Below are 14,588 nucleotides of genomic sequence, written 5' to 3' on the forward strand. Positions count from 1 at the left end.
TTATCATAAAAGTAATATAAATCATATTAGGTATGATTTTTTTTTTTTATTATTACTGTGAGTGAATAATTCAATTAGCCACTAACTAATATTCCAATTTTTATTCAGCACACAATCTCATTCCACATGCATATAACATAATACAGAAAGAAGCTATCAGAGGCAATATGCTATAAAATGGTGTATATTAATGATGTATATTATATTTATACCTTGTCAACACTCATACATACAGGACATATGAAAACAAAATGAATAACATACATTGAAAAATCTTCTTATTCTCAGTATCTCAATATCATTTCATTCTTTTCCTATTTTATCTGCCATCACAAAACACCTGCTACAGTAACCACTGCTTTGTCTTAATATTATCCTACAAAAAACAACACTCTTAAAAACTGCATAAGATCCAAACTAGCCAAGTCTTATAGAAAAAAAACAATAGTATTTCACTCCTTCTGCATAGACTCCTCTGTCATGATTATATTTTCCGATGCATTTTGAAATCTGCAGTGTTGGTGTAATCATCATCATCATAATGCTATAGAGGATTTTGAGGAAAAAGACAAAGTAAGTAAGCATCAAGGACCAGCAGAGCATTACAAATGCACCCAGTGGAAAAAGAACATATAGCTGTTTAATGAACTCGTTGGAATACTTGTGGTAGTTCTTATAGAATTATAAATACAACTGCTCATTTCATTATTATTATTATTATTATTATTATTATTATTATTATTATTATTATTATTATTATCACTTTTATTAGATACTTACTGCTAAGTGGCCACCACCTGATATGTAGCACTTTGGTTCACTGTGATGCATAGTTTACAAAAGGAGAGAAATTAACACACAGAGATAGACAGATGGCAAAGTGAAGAGAAGGCATAGTGACATACTGTATGTACAGTGTTGAATGTAGTTTTATGTTGCTTTATAGCTTTTTTCAGCAGAAATATGCAAATAAGAAATGAACTATGTTTATGTAATACAATTTGTCTTTTTCTTAAACACTGCAGGTTTAATCTGATTTCAGCAAGGAAACTATTACATTTATTAACATAAATTATTAAAGAGAATATACTGTACCTCTTTGGTGATGGAAAGTGGGGTTTTGAATATCCTGCAGATGTGGCTGCTGCACTGACATTGTTTACTCTGTGAATAAAAGTTACATTTTCATTGACTATTTATGATTGTTAAAATAAAAGCGTATGTAAAAACCAGTGCTTGCTTAATTTACTAAATCATGACTTATTTTCCACAAACTAATTTATAACATATAGATGTTTATAAGTTAAAATAGATTAAATGTTACATTAATACATTAAAATAAATTTACTGCATAAATTTATATGCATTTAGAGCAAATTGACAAGTACATATGAATCTGATCTGCTTGACCAGGTTCAAATACAGTTCCCCCTGAAAGTATTGGAATGGCAGGGCCAAATATTCTGAAAAAGGCTCAGCAAATGAGATTTTCTACTTCTTCATAGCCTTCTTCATAGATGAAAGTAATTGTGGAGGTTGTTTCCCATTTGCCTGCACTTCTCTCCACGTGGCTCACCACTTCTCTGGCAGCCGGAACATTCCATGTGATAGTTGGTGGATGTGAGAAACATGTATGCGTGACAGAACAGTTTATTGTGAATTGCTTTCCTGGCTCCATCTCCTCAGGAAGAGCCAAAGCTGATATCACAGGCCTGTCAGGAGATGCTACATTCAAAGGAAGACACGGATGTTCATCAAGTACTATACATATATAACCATAATTTCATTGTTGTGCAAGAGAGCACCTTTGGAACACAACTGGGCTCATTGCTGATGGTCTAAAAAACCATGCGCATAACATGATACAACTGTTTCACCTTTCATGATGATGAACACACAGCTGTGGTTGAAGCTGTACTTATCGTTTCCTTTTTCCGCACGGAAACAGAATGGCCCTTTATCATGAGCTTGAACATTATCAATTTCTAAAGTGCAGTTCTTCTCATCTGGATTCCCCAGAAGCTTTGTGCGGCCCTTAAAGTTGTCCATAACATTGGATTGTCCAGTGTGGTAAACATATTTGCCCTCACTGGTGTACCACAGACCTCGAAGGCGTGGAATGAATTTGTCACCAGTCTGGAAAGTACAGGGTATCACCACACAGGGGCCAGTCAAAGCACTGATATTAGGCACCACATTTGCCTCTAAAAGATAGAGAGCTGAAATCAAGCAAGCAAAAGGTTGATAAGGTTTATATACAGTCATTAAAAAAAAAAAAATACAATCCATGGAAATTGTTGAGTTGTTTTTTATTTTATTTTATTTATTTATTTATTTTTTTACATATTTGGTCAAGCAAACATTTGATCTTCTTTGAAACAGTACCTATTAATCAATCAAATGACACACACAATTGACATTTTGTAGTAATTTTCACAATTTAAATGAACAAAAGTACAGATCAGTCACATGGAAAATGTAAGTACACCACTACATTTATCACACCTTCAAATTCATATCATTAGAATGAGGTGATCAAGATTGGGTGCCAGTGATTAGAACCTGCTTAGGGAGTGCAGGTGGAATCTGTCTTATTTATACCCCACTCAAATCTAATGTCTGGTGTTCCCTTTGTTATTGTGGTGTGTGCTGTAACCATGCTAAGATCTAAAGAGTCTTGTAAGGCCTTCAGAAAGAAAGGTTGTGGATGCCTATGGCATCTGGCAAGGGATTTAAAAAGATCTCCAAATTATTTGAAATACATCATTCCACTGTAAGGAAAATAATCTACAAGACCATCTGATGCAAAAAGAAGTCTCCAAGAACCCCCAATTTCATCACTATGAATTTGGTTATGATTCAACTATGAATTCTGCATCATATCAATATATACATACATACATACATATATATATGTATATATATATATATATATATATATATATATATATATATATATATATATATATATATATATATATATATATATATATATATTGAGGTTGTGTATTATTCTGAAATTGTTCTACAAATTGTAGACGCAGTTTTCGCAGATTGGTGAACATCTGCCCATCTTTACTTCTGAGAGACTCTGCCTCTCTAAGATACTCTCTTTATACCCAATCATGTTACTCACCTGTTGCCACTAACCTCCAGCTGTTTCTTTTTAGTAACACTCACTTTTCCATCCTTATGTTGCCCCCGTCCCAACTGTTTTTTGAGATGTGCTGCGGCCATCAATTTCAAAATTACTTTATTTTTTCATTAAAATGGTACATTTCCTTAATTTAAACATTTGATAAATTTTCTATGTTCTGTTGTGAATAATATATGGGTTTATGAGATTTGCAAATCATTCTGTCTGCATTCTGTTTCTATTTTTAAATTTAAATTTATTTTTATTTTTAACTTTTTTGAAAGTGTTGTAGGTTGTTTGTGTGTGTGTGTGTCTGTGTGCGTGTATATATATATATACATATGTGTGTATGTATGTATATGTATGTATGTATATGCACACACACACACACACACACACACACACACACACACACACACACACAATTATGAACACTTTAATACATTTTATAATGGTAAAGTATAAAAATAGAAAAAACACATACTGTCATTCTCAAATGGATCCACCACTTTTGGCACGTATCCTAGAAATAAATACGAACCAGAAGTTATATCAGGTAAATGGTAAATGGCTTTAATCATACAGTCATGAACAAAGAGTCACTCACTTTGAACCTGTAAAACAATGGAAGTTGTGATCTCTCCACCAGGAAATGTTGCAGTGCAAGTCAGTTTCTTGCCATCATCCTCCATTGAAGCTATATATAATGCATTGGAGTAGGTGGCCCAGGTTAATGATGGGCCTTTTTTAGTCCCCACAGTGTCTGGCATGTCTTTGTAGTTCCAGGTGAAAACTGGAGGCTGACCCATGCAGAAATGGAAAACTGTGCAGGTGAAGTTATTCCCAACACCCTCTACAACATCAGCCACCTCAGGATCCTAACCCTATATCCTTATAGGTACCTGAAATAAAATTATAAGCCTTGTAAAAGCACATGTTAATGAAAATACTTGAAATTTAGTGGGAAGATGAATACCACATCATAGTATATCCTCATACTGTACTGTCAATACTGTGTATAGTTATAAATCATAAAGCATTCTTAACAGATCGTTCATGAATGATTACTTATGTTGAAACATCAAATGGCAAAATTCTTTTCAGTTGTGTCATAGTATTGAATTTTTATTGTAATTTTAAATACAGTAAGATGCAAATTGTTAACAGTGGTAGTACATCTACCAAGCATGTAAGGAGAAATAAACTCTGATATTTAAGTGATATATGATTACATTTGCTGCTTTGGGAAGCTGTAAAATGAGGAATGAGCTAGGGCCATACAAGAGTTATACCATCCTGAACACCATTTAAAGTTATTGCAATATAATGGCAGATTTTGTATTTAGTCACCAAATCCCAAACTCCAAGGTTTGCCTAGAATACAACACCACACACTTAAATTAGTCCCAACCAACTTTCAGAAGCTGGGCTCTTGTAGGATTTCTCATGAACAAACCTGAATTCAGATCAAAATGATCATGTAGGATGGCAGTTTAGCTCAGCTGTCATTAGTTACTGGTCTTTCACACGACATCAAGATTATTACACCAGACAGTCTCAACTCCCCACACACCAAAAACTACAGGATGTTCATTCCTTCATCTTCTGTAACCATTTTATCCTGTTCAGGGCCACGGAGCCTATCCCAGAAACACTTACAGGGAATGTAGCAAATCCTCTCTATCTGGATGTTTTGGAAAATGCAAAACTCCACACAGACTCCACTCAGGATCAGTCTAGGAGCCCTGGAGCTGTGAGACAGCATCTCTACCTGCTGCTCTAATTTCCACACAGGATATCAAGTCTTAAATATTGAACATATTTACCGTTGTAAATTGGGAAAACAACAATTGGTTGTGAATAGTTTAGATGGGTTTATATTTGACTTTACACACCCCACACCTTCAAGTAATATGGAAAGATAATCGCTTAAGACCGGTGTAAAATCAAGACAACTTTTGCAATAATCAGGAGGTGTAAATCAGCCTGTTGTCCAGGCATTACTACTTACACTGAGCATTGAGATTGATTTGTGCTTCTGATGTGTGTCCACTATGAAATGTGGCTTTACATGTAACAGTATGCTCCTCTTCCTTAATTATAAATGTGTGAACCCTGATGGTTTCCCAAAAGCCATCCTCTACTGGAGTGTGTACAGTGATGTCAGTCTCAAGTGCTTTCCCCACAGATAGACTTGGAGAATTGGGCGGACAGGTATGCAGGACACTACAGGACACTGTGACTTGCTCTCCCACTCTTGGTACACCAGTAATACTTAGTTTTGGTTTAAGGGCTTGCTCTGTCAAAAGCAAGCAGTAGACTGGATTAAAGATCAAACACTCCTTGTTAATGTAAAGTGTCTCTATATAAATAGATGGCACTACCTGTTATTTGGAGTTCAATAGATTTGTCATAGTAATTTATCTTGTGAAATAACTAAACCGGTTTTGGATCAATCCAGGGATACAGTCTATCCCCATTATGGAGCATATCAAGTTGCTTTATTTCCAAACTGCAATTTTTCTCACTAGGCAATCCGTACAGTCTTGTCTTGCCATTGAATTTGCTGAGGACATCCTCATTATCTGGGCCATACACTAAAGGGTACTCTGTTGTGGAGTATAGGTACCATTTCACCTTAACATTGCTATGTTTTTTCTGTTTTGTAATCAAAGCTGCATGGAATGACCAGGCAGGAGCCCCGGAGACCTGTGATCTTGCTGGGCATTGTATATGTCCAGTCCAGTGAATGCATCCCCCCTTTATTAGAAAACAAATGACAAATTATGCAGTGAGTAAAATAATTTTCAGCATTAATTCACAATGTTAAAAAAAAAAAAAAAAAAAAAAAGTGAACAGTTATAAATTTTTCACTATTTTTCATTGATGACTAGGGCTGGACTGCACCTAGTACAGTGTTGTTGTTGTTGTTTTTTTTGCTGGATTTGTAATCAAATGATGCAGACTAACTTACTTTTTACTTTTAAAGTAACATGATCTGAAGTCTCTCTCTCTGTAGTTTGAGCTATGCATGTTAATGTCTTTCCATGGTCATGCCTTGATGCTTTCAGTTTTAAAGTGGAAACTGTTTTCCAACTATAGGGGGAAACATTACGTGTTTCAACAGAAACTGGCAGGTTTTGGTAATTCCAGATTATGTTTGGTTTTTCTTTTTGACAAGTGTGGTTCACAGTACAGGTAAAGCTCTTCTCAATTCCTTCCATAGCCTCACCTTGGCTTGGACTTAGTACAGGTTTGTGAAAGTCACCTGGGAAACATAGTGCAAGAGTTCATTAAAGAAAAAGAAGTGAAGCTTACAAGCTGACATACCGGACTTTTTGAGTTAAAATCCATGGCTATTGTTTCACACTCACATAAAGGATTAAGACTGATTTCAGTCTTCGATGTCTGTCCACCTGCGTAACTCACGGTGTAAGTAACAAACTTGTCATATTCCTCAACGGTCCAGGTAACCTCCATGGTTAACTTCCATTTCCCATTATGAAGGGGTGTGTGAATTAAGTCTCGAGTGCCACGAGAATTACTCAGAGAAAGACTCAGTGTTGGGGGTGTTGGAGGACAGGTGTGTATCACACTGCAGGACAAGGTTACTGGCTCACCAACCTTGGCTATGCCAAGAAGATCTGCCTGTGGTTTCTCAGCAGTATCTTTAAAGGTAATAGAGTTTGAGTGAAACAAAAAAAAACAAAGAAAAAAAAAGACATACAAAAGTATTTTATCACTTAACTGGGGTATTTAGTTTTTTCTTAAAATACATTAACAGGTGCCCCTTTTTGCTCTGTTACACATGTTGGATGTTTAAAATGGCCATATCTTATACCCTATCTAATAGTTACACATATGTGGGGATTAAGTGATTTGTAATATATCTAGACATATAAGTTTTATGTATTATTTCCATGACAGTCCTGCCAGATTTTAAATGGATTTGAATGAAATGCTTATACTAATGAATTTAAAGAGTTGCCTCAATCATGTTCACAAATAGTGTTTACTTTCATATATTTTTTATATTTACTTTTATATATTAATTACTGTAGTTATATTATTTACAGTATATTGCTATCATTTTCTTCTTTGTCACTCACTTTCAGTATCCACTTTATCCATTATACAGTAATCCCGGGAACACACTGACACATTCACACAATCATTCATACCTTAGTCAATCCACATAGTGGCATGTTTTTGGGAGATGGGAGGAAACTGGAGAACCCAAAGGGCAGACCATGCAAAACTCCAAACAGACAGTAACTAGGCTTTCGTATCGAACCTAGAACTCTGAGGCAGCAAAATTACGTGCTGTGCTGACATGCTGGCCTTTTTTTTCTTTTCATTATTATTATTATTATTATTATTATTATTATTATTATTATTATTATTATTATTATTATTATTATTATTTGCCTATTTTAATATTTAATTTTTGACTACAATTTGTTTCTTTATTTTTGTTTTATTACTTCATAAAGCATTTTGAGCTGCATTTGAGCTTAAACATATGAAAATCGCTATATTATCATTATTATTATTATTATTATTATTATTATTATTACTATTATCATCCACAATACCCTTTTCTTTGATTCCTTTATATCTTAATATTATTTATAGTGATTAACACTCACTGAACACTTTTATAAGGAATACTATAGTAATTGCCTCTCTTTGCCACTCAAGAACATTGAACTTTTTGTAATGTTCATGAAACCAGTTTGAGATGACTTTTGCTTTGTGGCATGGTGCATTATCATGCTGGAAGTAGCCATTAGAAGATAGGTAAATTGCGGCTATGAAGGCATGCACTTGGTCAGCAACAAAATTCAAATAGGCTGTGGCATTCAAGCGATAATTGATTGGAATTAACATGCCAAGAAAACATTTAGTGTATTTAGTGTGTCAAGAAAACACTCCCCACACCAGTGCATCACCTCCACCGGCTTAGACTGATGACACAAGGCAGCTTGGGTCCATGGATTCATGCTGTTGGTGCCAAATTCTGACCCTACCAGCTGTGTGCCTCAGCAGAAATCGAGATTCTTCAGACCAGGCTGCATTTTTTTCCCAGTCTTCAACTGTCCAGTTTCTGTGAGCCTGTGCCCACGGTAGCCTCAGATTTCTGTTCTTGGCTGATAGAAGTGGAACCTGACATGGTCCTCTGCTGTTGTAGCTCAACCACCTCAAGTTTTTGACATGTTGTGCACACTGAGATGCTTTTCTGCTCATCACAATTGTACAGAGTGATTATCTGAGTTACTGTAGTCTTTCTGTCAGCTCGAAACAGTCTGGCCATTCTCTGCTGACCTCTCTCATCAAGAAGGAGTTTCCACCTGCTGTCACTCACTGGATGTTTCTTTTTCTTTATTGCATCATTCTGAGTAAACTTTAGAGACTGATGTGCATAAAAATCCCAGGAGATCGGCAGTTATAGAAATACTCAAACCAGCCAATCAGGCACCAACAATCATGACACGGTCAAAATCACTGAGATCATATTATTTCCATATTGTGATGGTTGATGTGAACATTACCCAAAGGTTCTGACCCATATCTGCATGATTTTATGCATTGCACTGCTGCCACATGATTGGCTGATTAGATTGCATAAATTGCATGAATGAGTAGGTGTACAGGTTCCCCACATTCCTAATAAAGTGCTCCATGAGTGTACTTCATCTCTGGTTTTGTTTGTTCTTTGTACTTAAAACCATACTAACATTAATAACAGGCTTAATTTGCAATTACTAATATTAAATAGAAATACCATGTAATAAATATCATATAGTGTATATTAATTTATAAGTAAATCCAGTAAAAGCATTGATCATACCTGTCACATCAAGGGTAATTGTTCCATCATTTACATTTTCTCGGTGGTATTCTTCAATAGACTTTTGGTCCATCCAGGGAAAAAGTCTTTGCTTCTCATATTGCCTCTCAAGCGGCTGTAGTTTTTGTCGTTTGATCCATATAAACTTGTCTTTCCTTTGAAATTATCAGTGATTTTGGATGTTGATTGGTCATACAGCAAAGAGTCTTTTGGAGCGGAGAGTTTATACCATTTCACTTCAGCGCCACTATTTTGGGATTTTTTGAATTTGTAACTGCAGGGAATGATCACACAGGAACCTCGGACACCAGTGATTGCGCTGGGCATTGTGATACTCCAGTCAAATGAGCCCATTGATTCTACAATGAAAATACACATAAATGTTCATTATATATTTTTTCATGATGCCATAATAAATATCTAGGAATCCTAATAAAAATGAGCAATACCAGATCCTGATTGGTGCAACATAAATACATAAAAATGCTAACCCTGCCTGTAGCCCTAAATGTAAGCATTCATAACTTATGATTTAGCTTATGCAAATTCAGATTTATTAACAGTCAAGAGAACATTCTAAATACAGCTAAATGAAAACTAAACTAATTTTCAAGTGATGTGCATAGATGTCAAGAAAGAGAGGAGAAGGAAAAGTAAGGATACAGGTGACTAAAAAATCCTTAAATTCATAAATTCTTACTCACTCTTAACTCTTAAAGTAATTTGCACTCTTTGAACATTCCCTTCTAAATTTGTTTGGCAGGTAATGGTCCTGCCATGATCATCAGCCTTTGCTGTGAACTTTAATGTGGATCTAGCTTCATATTTTGTTCCTCGTTTTGTAGGGGATGATATGATTCCATGTAACCGTCCAGCATTCCACAGAAAATGAGGTTGGTTTTTGGTGCAAAACTAGACAAAACTAGAGAATGCAGAGGAATCCTAAAAAGAAAGTATTTTCTTGTACAAAAGAGTGCAACAAAAATCTAGCATGTATAGTAAATACAAAGTACAATATATTAAAAGGAAATATAATTATGCACTTATTGATATTCGATAATGTTCCAGATATGAAAATCTACGTAAAGTATCCCACCACCTGTCCTCTCCTCTCTTTCAGAAGTGAAAGTATATTCTACTTAGAAACAGCAATGTTAATAGGAAAGAAAACAGTTTGCAGGCAGATATCTGTTGGGTCAACATAAGATTAGAATCCCCTTTTATAAGCCAAGAATAATAAATGTATTACATAATTTCCTGAGCGACAACAACAAAGAAACAATACCCTCTTACACTCTTACATTCAACTCAATGAGTGCTCATTGCGCAGTTAAAGATAAGTGTAACAAACATGTCTGGTTTCCACAGTTAAAGATAAGTGTAACAAACATGTCTGGTTTCCACTTCAGTGATCTGAGTGTAAGCAACATTTAATGGAATAGGTAGAAAAAGTTTAGCCCAGTGTGCATCATATCAGAATGTAGTTTTGGTGTTGCAATAAGAAATAAGCAAACTGGTATAGAATTCACACGGGCACTAATACATGATTCATGACATCTTTGAGTCAGGAATAATAAAATAAATCAGTATATACTGTACATACAGATTAACACAAATCCTTATAGCCCCTTATGATTTGACATTTGCTCATACAAAAAACCTTGTGCTGTTGGAGAGCTAGCTATCATTCTGTACTCATGCTGCTAATGTGAAAACAAAATAACAAATCCCAAAACAAAACTTAAATCATAAACCCAAATAGCAAGTCTAAGAACAAAATAACAAAGCAGAAAACAAAACGACAAGTCTAAACCTGTTCGAATTGTGCAGGTCTGTGCATATGTATCACCATTATTTTGTCTGTACAAACTTACAGCTTTCATTACATAAATTTTTAACAGGGTTAGGGTAACATAAATGAGGGTACATAAATTTTTAACAGTGTGCATCAGTAAATTAAGACATCAAGAAAGCTGTGCAATCTGAGCACTGGAGATCATTTAGAATTGTTCTGATTGTGCAGTGATTTATTTGTCCAAGGTAACAGAAAAGAAATGACATCATAAACATACCAAAAAAAGCTTATATATAAGGCTTTTTAACCCTGTTCTTCATATGATTTATATATATTTATCAAATTTATTCATTTCCCAGTTACAAAATGCCCAATATAAACTAGGTAAAAGTACCAGGCAATAAAAACGAAAGTAATGTAGATAACTGTCCTAGTACATACAAAGTGGATATCTTTTATTTCTCCTCAGAAATCTAGTCCTCGTCAATCAGATCACAGTATGGTGCTTAAGTATCCTGATCACAAAGCATTGCATCCCACCCAGTCAGATGACAAACCTGTAAGAAAGACAGACCGTGCAGTTGTACAAAAAAATATTCATTGCCTGGAGGAGTGAGAGGGTGTGATACAGCAGGGACATGCACAGACATTTTGAAGGGCAGGGGCTCAAGTGGAAAAAAATGGCACTTCTCAATTATTTATTTAAAAAATATATAAAGACACACACACACAAGCACATAAATTGTTAAATTAACATTTTAAATTAATAATAATTAATTCCACAATTCTGAAGGAAATGCAAATAAAAGCTTTATTCTCTCCATTTCAACAAGTTGTTTCACAGTAACTGGTCTCATAAACAGAAAACACATTACTCACATTAACATTAATACATTAACTCAATTCTGAAGATTAAAGTAAGATTTCTTAACTTATTGAATGTTATTAATTCATATTAACAAAATTATTTGGCTGACTTTTAAAATACCTCCTGTTAGTCTCACATTCACTCACCACAATCAAAAGCATTTCAACTTCATCATTGAACAACAAACTGGTAATATATAGGCTTAATATAAACCTTTTTTAAATATTAACCTATATTAACATTAACTACATATGAAATATACTACTCTACAAATATTCCTCTGTGCAATATATACCTTTTTTTGTCACTCATTTAAATCTTTCAACGGTGTATGGCCCTTTAATTCAGTGCTAGAAGATCTGGGGTGGGGGACTCCCGTTTCCTGTTTCCTGTAAAATGTTAGCAGTGCAGAGATTACAGAGATTGCTGTCTTGTCGTCATTCCACACAAGAGACATCATCTTTACACACAGCACTAAATCGATGTGTTTTCCTAAACTCTTTTGATTGACAGAGTATAATCGGTCCTGATTATAGGACGTTTTTAAAGTATCGGCTGATGGCGTGAAAAATTGTCCTGCCTAGAGACTTTTTCATGTAGTGGTCAATTTTGAGATTTTGGTCTATTTTGCTTCCATGTCTTATTTTACTCTAATGGAAAGAAAACTTCTAAAATACACATTTATATGGTGTCTATTTTCATCTGTAGATTCTTCTAAATTAACCAAAACAAGCTAATCTGCATATTTAAAAATCACATTTCAGGGGAAAAGACTCTTGATGTAAGTCATTAACTGGGGAAGTTCTGTGCTGATATGCTTTACTGATTTTGTTTATCCTGTTCACCTGCAGTGCCTTGTCAAATGTATGCAAATTAGCACATTTTAATTAGTTAATGCCTAATTTGCATATCATTGTGGCTATTGTGATGACGTTATTAGACACAAATTTTACTGTATTCAATTAAATTTTATTTGTATAGTGCTTTTTACAGCTTTACAGAAATAGCAACACGGTATATAGATATTAAAGGTGCAAATTTATCCCAACTGAGCAAGCCACTGAGTGGCGACGGTGGCAAGGAAAAACTCCCTAAGATGTTAAGAAGAAGAAATCTTGAGAGGAACCCGACTCAGAAGGGAACCCATCCTCATCTGGGTAACAACAGATAGGGTGAAAAAGTTTATTATGGATTTATATGAAGTCTGTATGGCCTTAGGAGCAGCCGTAGTCCCAGCAATCTGGAATTGGAGTAGATGAGAGCTCCATCCAGATGTAGGACATCCGAAACAGATCAGGCAGGTCCGGAGAGCAGAGAGGATCAGGATCTCTAGTGTCTCCATAAAATCGTGTGTGGCTCGACAGAAGGAGAGAACGAGAGAAAAGATTATTAGGATTGGGAATTAGTATAATAGAAAGTCTAGTCAGGGTAGGCTTGAGTAAACAAATACTTTTTAAGCCTAGACTTAAACACCGAGACTGTGTCTGAGTCCCGAACACTAATAGGAAGACTGTTCCATAACTGTGGGGCTCTATAAGAGAAAGCTCTTCCCCGTGCTGTAGCCTTCACTATTCGAGGTACCGTCAAATAGCCTGCATCTTTTGATCTAAGTAGGCGTGGCGGATCATAGAAAACCAAAAGGTCGCTTAGATACTGTGGCGTGAGACCGTTTAGTGCTTTATAGGTTAATAATAGTATTTTAAAATTAATGCGGGATTTCACTGGGAGCCAATGCAGTATTGATAAGATCGGGGCGATATGGTCGTATCTTCTGGTTCTAGTTAGGACTCTAGCAGCTGCATTCTGGACTAACTGGAGTTTGTTTATGCTCCTACTCGAACATCCAGACAGTAAGGCATTACAGTAATCTAGTCTAGAGGTGACGAATGCATGAACTAGTATTTCTGCATCATGTAGTGACAATATATTTCTTCTCTTAGAAATATTTCTGAGATGAAAGAAGGCTATCCTAGTAATATTATCTACATGAGCATCAAATGATAGGCTGGAGTCAATAATCACCAAGGTCTTTTACTGCTGTACATGATGAAACAGAAAGTCCATCCAGAGTTACTGTGAGATCAGAAAGCTTACTTCTAGCTACACGTGGTCCTAGTACAAGTTCTTCTGTCTTATCAGAATTAAATAAAAGGAAGTTAGTTAGCATCCAATGTCTAATGTCCTTTACACAATCCTCAACTTTACTAAGCTGCTGTCTGTCCTCTGCCTTCGCTGAAACATACAACTGTGTATCATCAGCATAACAGTGGAAGCTAATTCCATGTTTACAAATAATTTGACCTAGAGGTAGCGTATATAAAGTAAAAAGCAGTGGGCCTAAAACAGAACCTTTTGGAACACCAAATTTAACCTCGGTATGTGTGGAGAAGTCTCCATTTACATCTACAAACTGATAACGATCGGTCAAATAAGACCTGAGCCAGGAGAGGACTGTTCCCTTAATGCCAACAACATTTTCTAATCTATCAAGGAGAATAGTACGATCTATAGTATCAAAAGCTGTATTCTGTATTCACCTGTAGTGTCTCCATTAAGTACAGTATACATACAGCCATACAGCCTGTATGGCTGTATGTATACATACAGCCATACAGCCTGTATGGCCATGATAACTTTGTTTATGGCCTTAGCGAAACTTTAGCTAACTTATTACATTAGCTAGTAGCTCATGAGTCATGCATGTTAGTAAGACACAAGTTAACTATATTTGTCTTTGGGCTAATATACTGTAAAGTCGAGGGACTGATAGTTTTGTCTTTTGTTTTTCATCACTCACCTCCACACAAGCCAAGAAAAACACAACTGTGATAGGAGCTGGGAGGAGCTGTTGTCTGTTTGTCTATCTGTCTCTCTGCTGCACGGAGACGCAGAGAGGGAGAGAGAGAGGGAAAGAGAGGGGGAGAGAGAGAGGGAGAGA

General features: G+C 35.6%; 1 protein-coding gene and 3 long non-coding RNA genes across 6 annotated transcripts in view; 1 reads left to right on the top strand and 3 right to left on the bottom strand.

Annotated features, from left to right (window-relative positions):
• The window catches only part of si:dkey-24p1.1 (uncharacterized protein LOC556718 homolog), a 59,685-nt gene that overhangs the window by 21,722 nt on the left and 23,375 nt on the right, over positions 1-14,588 (top strand). The gene's annotated exons all lie outside the window — the stretch shown is intronic.
• On the bottom strand, positions 212-2,211 carry LOC108277738 (uncharacterized). The gene is made up of 4 exons (XR_008398261.1): positions 1,878-2,211; positions 1,096-1,725; positions 781-820; positions 212-544 (listed from the first exon to the last, which is right to left on the bottom strand). It is a non-coding gene; the product is annotated as an uncharacterized LOC108277738 (long non-coding RNA).
• LOC128635319 (uncharacterized) lies at positions 3,549-5,787 on the bottom strand. The gene is made up of 3 exons (XR_008398262.1): positions 5,521-5,787; positions 3,744-5,435; positions 3,549-3,659 (listed from the first exon to the last, which is right to left on the bottom strand). It is a non-coding gene; the product is annotated as an uncharacterized LOC128635319 (long non-coding RNA).
• Positions 9,083-14,525, bottom strand: LOC108277737 (uncharacterized). Its single transcript, XR_008398263.1, has 4 exons — positions 14,448-14,525; positions 11,946-12,039; positions 11,224-11,339; positions 9,083-9,346 (listed from the first exon to the last, which is right to left on the bottom strand). It is a non-coding gene; the product is annotated as an uncharacterized LOC108277737 (long non-coding RNA).

Source organism: Ictalurus punctatus, chromosome 17 (genome assembly GCF_001660625.3).
Source record: "Ictalurus punctatus breed USDA103 chromosome 17, Coco_2.0, whole genome shotgun sequence".
Lineage (NCBI taxonomy): Eukaryota > Metazoa > Chordata > Actinopteri > Siluriformes > Ictaluridae > Ictalurus > Ictalurus punctatus.